The sequence below is a fragment of the Delphinapterus leucas genome, chromosome 19 (genome assembly GCF_059928025.1).
Source record: "Delphinapterus leucas isolate spDelLeu-1000000601 "Yukka" chromosome 19, BTC_Dleu_Yukka2, whole genome shotgun sequence".
NCBI lineage: Eukaryota > Metazoa > Chordata > Mammalia > Artiodactyla > Monodontidae > Delphinapterus > Delphinapterus leucas.
The window spans coordinates 34,710,061-34,716,348 of record NC_143147.1 but is presented as its reverse complement, the minus strand read 5'-3'; the positions used below and the strand labels follow the sequence as shown (position 1 = coordinate 34,716,348).

Genomic DNA, 6,288 nt, shown 5'->3' with positions numbered 1-6,288 from the left:
ACCTATATATAGAAAATTATAAGACACTGATGAAAGAAATTAAAGAGGATATCAGGGCTTCCCTGGTGGCACAGTGCTTGAGAGTCTGCCTGCTTATGCAGGGGACACGGGTTTGTGCCCCGGTCCAGGAAGATCCCACATGTTATGGAGAGGCTGGGCCCGTGAGCCATGGCCACTGAGCCTGTGCATCCAGAGCCTGTGCTCTGCAATGGGAGAGGTCACAACAGTGAGAGGCCCTCATACCGCAAAAAGAAAGAGGATGCTAACAGATGGAGAGATATACCATATTCTTGTATTGGAAGAATCAATAGGGTGAAAATGACTATACTACCCAAAGCAATGTACAGATTCAATGCAATCCCTATCAAATTACCAATGGCATTTTTTATGGAACTAGAACAAAATGTCTTAAAATTTGTATGAAGACACAAAATACCCCAAATAGCCAAAACAGTCTTGAGGGGAAAAAAAACAGATCTTGAGGAATCAGACTCCCTGACTTCAGACTATACTACAAAGCTACAATAATCAAGAAACTGGACAACTACATGTAAAAGAATGAAATTAGAACACTCCCTAACACCATACACAAAAATAAACTCAAAATGGATTTGAGACCTAAATGTAAGACTGGACACTATAAAACTCTTAGAGGAAAACGTAGGAAGAACACTCTTTGACATAAATCACAGCAAGATCTTTTTTGATCCACCTCCTAGAGTAATGGTAATAAAAACAAAAATAAACAAATGGGACCTAATGAAACTTAAAAGCTTTTGCACAACAAAGAAGGCCATAACGAAGATGAAAAAACAACCCTCAGAATGGGAGAAAGTATTTGCAAATGAATCAATGGACAAAGGATTAATCTCCAAAATATTTAAACAGCTCATGCTGCTCAATATTAAAAATACAAACAACCCAATCAAAAATGGGTAGAAGACCTAAATAGACATTTCTCCAAAGAAGACATACAGATGGCCAAGAAGCACAGGAAAAGCTGCTCAATGTCACAAATTATTAGAGAAATGCAAATCAAACTACAATGAGGCATCACCTCACACCAGTTAGAATGGTCATCATCAGAAAATATACAAACAACAGATGCTGGAGAGCGTGTGGAGAAAAGGGAACCTTCTTGCACTGTTGGTGGGAATGTAAAATGCTACAGCCACTATGGAGAACAGTATAGAAGTTCCTTAAAAAACTAAATATAGAATTACCATATGATCCAGCAATCCCACTACTGGGCATATACTCAGAGAAAACCATAATTCAAAAAGACACATGCACCGCAATGTTCATTCCAACACTATTTACAATAGCCAAGTCATGGAAGCAACTTAAGTGCCCATCGACAGACGAATGGATAAAGAAGATGTGGTACATATATACAATGGAATGTTACTAAGCCATAAAAAGGAATGAAATTGGGTCATTTGTAGAAAAGTGGATGGATCTAGGGACTGTCATACAGAGTGAAGTAAGTCAGAAAGAGAAAAACAAGTATCATATATTAACGCATATATGTGGAACCTAGAAAAATGGTACAGATGCACCTGTTTGCAGGGCAGAAATTGAGACACAGATGTAGAGAACAAACATATGGACACCAAGGGGGGAAAGCGGTGGGGGATTGAGGGTGGTGGTGTGATGAATTGGGCAATTGGGATTGACATGTATACATTGATGTGTATAAAATTGATGACTAATAAAGACCTGCTGTATAAAAAAAATAAATAAAATAAAATTCAGAAAAAAAATCAGACAGCCTCTTTGTTCACAATATTAAAAGGCATCTGGAATTAGCTACAGTAAGGGATTGAAAGTTGCCTGAAGAATGGACACAGAAAGGCTGCGTCTGTGGATGCCATGTCATTTGGGATGGTGGAGCTGCTGGGCCTTCCTATTGACCACTGTCTTACAAAAAGTGCAGAAAAGGGAGGGATGGTTTTATTCATCTTCCATCATTCCTTTCACTGGGTCCTTCTGTCTCATCTCATCCAGCTGTCTCTTTGTCTCTTCTTCCATCCTTCAAATATTCTCCATAGTCAGGTCAACCCAGTTATTGATCCAACAGAATAGCTGCCTGTGGAAGTTTGTAAACAGATGTCTCTCTTGCTTATGTATAAAATTTTCCACTTTGTTCTGTAGGCCCCACCCCTTGAACTTGACGGTGTCCAGTTTATATGCTTACAAGTATAGGCAGTCTTTCTGATTTACAAGTTCTTGTTTCCAATTGGGGTCAAGGATCCTCGGCCTGTTTTGATAGATAAAAATTTTTCTGGATCTTCCTCTGCCTTGTAATTCTGTCTAAGTACTTCACTTTGATCTGCAATGTCTATATATATGGCTTCCACATGTTTCCATGCCTCAGGCTCCAGTTTATGCACATTTTTCTGGGTGCCAAGATCTAGTTTATGCCAGGTTTCCATTTTAATCAGACAGTCTTCTTTCATGTACTCATTTGTAATATCAGTTCTGTAATAAAAGTAGTCATTCCATGCTTTTCATATATATCCACGGCTCCATCTGGGGCCAGCATTCCAACAAATGTGGGCACTTTGCCCTGTAAGTGGTAGATCTTGTGCGTGTACTGGCCTTTCTCACCCTTCTTTTCATAGGTCTCATTCACCAGAACCTCCACACTTTCACCACCACCCATTCCCATTTTCCCTGGCCTCCGCCACAGAATACAGCTGCCCTACTTGACACTCTTCTACAGACGCAGGTAGGATGACTCCATACTCCTTGAACAGCATCATGTTGCTTCCAGCTCGAGGGTTGCCCGCTGCCTGCCCAGCCTCCCACTGCTTCTTGGCAGCCTCTCTCCTCGTGGCCCAGACTGCTGCATGTGCGACTTCATCATGGTGTGCTGTCCCCACAGCTCTCTCTGCTGTCGCCTCACTGGCTCCTGCTGCCCCGGCCTCGCCCCCTCCTGCCATTTATTTCTTTTAAAATCAAGCATAGGTAATTTTTAAAGAACTGTGCTTTTATTTTGTATGTGGTGCAGTTGTGTCATTTTTGATTTTTTTGCATTGCATTACATATATTATTAATTCATTAATATTTTTTCTAGTGATTTCTTTTTGAAACCAAAGACAATTCTTTGATAAGATCAATAAAATTGATGAAACCCCAAAGCCAGACTGATCAGGAAAAAACAAAAGAGAGAGAAAGCACAGGTCATCAATTATAGGGATAAGAGAGGTGACATTACTACAGATTTTACAGACATTAAAATAATAGTAAGGGTGTGTTATGGATAACTTTAGGCTAATACTGTGGACACTAACACAGTGTAATGTTTTTTCCACTTCTCTGTAAATTTGTGTGTTCATGTGTGTTTGTGTATCATAGTAAAAAAAAAAAAAGAATTTTGGGTTTAAAGCAAGGGAGAAAATCATGCATTAGTACATGAAACCCAAATAAAATGGATTAAAAAAAGCTGGAGAAAATAGTTGCAATATAATGACAATCCAAGGAGTATTAGTTCTAATACATAAGTAGCTCTTTGAATCTGTATAAGAAGATAAACATTCCTATTAAGAAAAAAAAGGAAAATTTCAAAGGAAAAATTTTTAAATGGCCAATAAAAATAAATGTGTTTATATACAAATATACATAATAATCAGGCTCAAAGTTAAGTAAATATAAAGTATTCAACATTAGGTAGAATTTTCAGCTGTCACCTTTTCAAAACTATTTTAATGAAAATATTTAGTACTGGCAAGGTTATAGGTTAACATACTTATGCACTGCAACAGGCATTTTTTAAGAGAGTCTGGAAGTTATTATGTATCTGATAAAATATGTCACAACTCTTTCAAAAAATACTTCAACATTTTTGACAATGAATTCCTCATCTAACATTTATGAAAAATTTGTTTATCAGAGTTTTAATTTCATGACATTTCATGAAATATTAGTCATCACAATGAATAATAATAAGGAATTGGTTAAATTACACTATACATATAATATTTTAATAGGCAAATGTTATAACATTATTTAGAAGAGTATGTAATAAGAAGAAAAATTCTCACTTTATATTAGCAATTAAAAAACAAATTACAAAACAGCATATATAATGTAATCTCATATTTTTGAAAAATTGTTTGAAGACTTTAGTAAAATTAAAATAATGCTTATTTCTAGCTAGTGTTTTAGGTGAGTTTTGTGTAAGTTTGTGGTTTTTTCCTTTATTATGCAAATTTATACAATAAACATTTATTAATTTTATGAACATTATAGAACCAAAAAAACTATTTTCTTGTTAAAAATATTTGCTTAGCATTTTTCTTGCTTGCTTTTTGTTTACTGGGTTGATTGTAGTAGATGGTGTGTTTTTGATTTAATGTAGTGAAATGTACATGGCTTGGAGTATTTCATTTTATGATTTTTACCCATTAGGCCATTATATCCTTCCTAAGTGTCTTCACTTAGAAAGAACAGTTAGAAAATATACTGAGAAGTGCCTTCCCTAAGTAAACAGAAGGAGAGTATTGAAACTAGCTACTGGGCAGAAAGGCTTATTTTGGGAATTCTGCTCTTAGGTCTCTAGGTTCCCATTCAAAGATGAGGTGCAACACTTTTACAGTTGAAATTCAAATAGTACGATTAACCATTCTATGTTTCCCCAAAGGAAACAGTATAGTTTCTTCCCACTGTCAAGGTTTGTATAGCTTAGGAAAGAAAAATATTAAAGAAGAATCCATGATTGCTACATCTGACTGCTTGACTGCTGGTTATGCTGGATGAGCACCTTTACCACAGCAGGCAAACTAATGAAACTTTCTGAACCTCAGTTTTCTCATCAGAAAACACCTGAGCATATTGATTTTTAATTTGCATAGTTTTGTGAAGATTAAAGTGTTGAAAGCACCAGGCTTCCAACGTGGTTTCTTTTATTATGGTAGGTCTTATGATAGGGTACCCTTCAGCAAGCCTGAAACTAGAACAGTGTGTTGTTTTCAACAATAGCACAGTAATCTCTTGGGGTCCCACTACATGGTAAATAATATGTGTGTCAATTTTTGAGACTCTTTTGCTCTTGTGACCTATTGAAAGAGTCTCATGACTGTAAGGTCATTTGTATATGCTGTTAAAATGAGACAGTGATTTACTTTACAGTTTAATATATCTCCCAAGACTCTTCTTTATTATTCATTACCTTAGTAGTTTATCTTAGATATTCCTAACTATGTTTGCTACAGAAATTTTAGAATGGTATATAATGGCATTGCCTCAGGAAAAAACTTTGATTGATATTTCCATTGTACTGGTTTTCTCTGATTTAACTCAATAACTTTTTTTTGAATTTTATTTTATTTTTATACAGCAGGATCTTAACACTTGTCTATTTTATACATGTATACATGACAATCCCAATCTCCCAATTCATCCCACCACCCATGCCCCACTTTCCCCTTTCTACATCCACATGTCTGTTCTCCATATCTGTATCTCTACCTCTGCTCTGCAAACCATTTCATCTGTACCATTTTTCTAGATTCCACATATATGCATTAACATATGATATTTGTTTTTCTCTTTCTGACTTACTTCACTCTGTATGACAGACTCTATGTCCATACACATCTCTACGAATGACCCAGTTTCATTCCTTTTTATGGCTGAGTAATATTCCATTGTATATATGTACCACATCATCTTTATCCATTCATCTGTTGATGGGCATTTAGGTTGCTTCCATAACCTGGTTATTGTAAATAGTGCTGCAATGAATATTGGGGTGCATGTGTCTTTTTGAATTATAGTTTTATCTGGGTATATTCCCAGCAGTGGGATTGCTGAGTCGTATGGTAATTTTATTTTTAGTTTTTAAGGAACCTCCATACCATTCTCCATAGTGGCTGTATCAATTTACCTTCTCACCAACAGTGCAGGAGGGTTCCCTTCTCTCCACATTCTCTCCAACATTTATTGTTTGTAGATATTTTGATGGCCATTCTGACTGTTGTGATGTGATACGCCATTGTAGTTATGATTTACATCTCTCTAATAATTAGTGATGTTGAGCATCTTTCATGTGGTTTTTGGCCATCAGAATGTTTTCTTTGGAGAAATGTCTATTAATGTCTTCCACCCATTTTTTTGATTGGGTTGTTGATTTTTTTTTTGATATTGAGCTGCATGAGTTCTTTGTATATTTTGGAGATTAATCCTTTGTCAGCTGCTTTATTTGCAAATATTTTGTTCCATTCTGAAGGTTGTCTTTTCATCTTCTTTATAGTTTCCTTTGTTGTGCAAAAGCTTTTAAGTTTC

The 6,288-nt window shown here is 36.0% G+C and overlaps 1 pseudogene; it reads right to left on the bottom strand.

The window, feature by feature from the left end:
- Window positions 1-945: 945 nt before the first annotated feature.
- Window positions 946-2,921, bottom strand: LOC111163753 (phosphatidylinositol transfer protein alpha isoform pseudogene; annotated as a pseudogene).
- Between the last annotated feature and the right edge of the window lie 3,367 nt (window positions 2,922-6,288).